This window comes from Sinocyclocheilus anshuiensis, unplaced genomic scaffold, assembly GCF_001515605.1.
Source record: "Sinocyclocheilus anshuiensis isolate Anshui unplaced genomic scaffold, SAMN03320099.WGS_v1.1 scaffold1840, whole genome shotgun sequence".
In the NCBI taxonomy this organism is placed as follows: Eukaryota; Metazoa; Chordata; class Actinopteri; order Cypriniformes; family Cyprinidae; genus Sinocyclocheilus; species Sinocyclocheilus anshuiensis.
The window spans coordinates 101,277-102,421 of record NW_015558636.1 but is presented as its reverse complement, the minus strand read 5'-3'; positions in this window follow the sequence as shown (position 1 = coordinate 102,421).

Here is a 1,145-nt window from a genome sequence, read left to right as displayed (position 1 = left end):
CAGCCTTTGGAACATAAAAACCCATTTGGTAAATTACAGCAATTGTTTTGAGAATAATTATGTACTGTATGTACAGTAAGGGAGATATTGGCAAAATTTCACCTGTAGTAAGTCTGGCCACTAGCAATGTGCTACAGCCTTTGGAACATGAAAAAACACTTTTGGTGAATTACAGTAATTGTTTTCTAAAAATAATGATGTACTGTGCATACAGTAAGAAAGAAATTGGCAAAATTTAAACTGTAGTAAATCAGTCTTGTAACTACAAACATACTACAGCCTTTGGAACATGAAAAAGCCTTTTGGTGAATTATAGCAATTGTTTTCTAAGAATAATTATATACTGTATGTACAGTAAGGAAGATATTGGCAAAATTTCACCTGTGAGATATCTGCAAAATCTCACCTGTAGTAAGTCAGTCTGGACACTAGGAATGTACTACCACCTTGAACAGCTGTTTAGGTACTTATAGTAGTTTATTATAATTGTGTACTGTACTGCATATATGAAGGAAGGTTTTGGCAAAATCCCGCCTGTAGTAAATCACTATGAGTTATACACGCTTTACAGTTTGTTAATGTTTTATTTTAAATGTTAAAAGTCACGTTAGTTAAAATACATTGGAAGTTTTAAACCCAATCGGTGGAATTGTCAGACGGTCCCTTACGCATCAAGCGCCGCTATGGCACGTCAGAGTTTTCTCCGGTTTAAATTTGCTGCTACAGAACACTTGGGTTGTTTTTAAATAATATTTTCATGTCGATATAAAGTTGTTGCATATTGTTAAAACTAATCGTGGTAGTGGTATCTTTGTAGGACTGTCGACTCTATAGAACAGAGGCACGCGAAAGCGAATGTCGCGAATATCGAACCTAAAACTAACTTTACCGCGCTGTAGAAACCTACCGTCCACTGGATGTCTGGGTGTAAGTGACGGAGGAGGCGAATTTGGCGCGCTTGCGGCACCTAATCCTACACAAAAACGGTCTGATTAATATATCCGATGTATATCAGTTATTCATTTAGCTACTCATTATTTTATCAACCTATCAGATATAAACAGGAGAAACTATGAAGGTAGAATGACGTCAAAAAGATTTGCATACGCAGGGTAAGAGTTGTGGAAGTGTACATAAGACTGTAA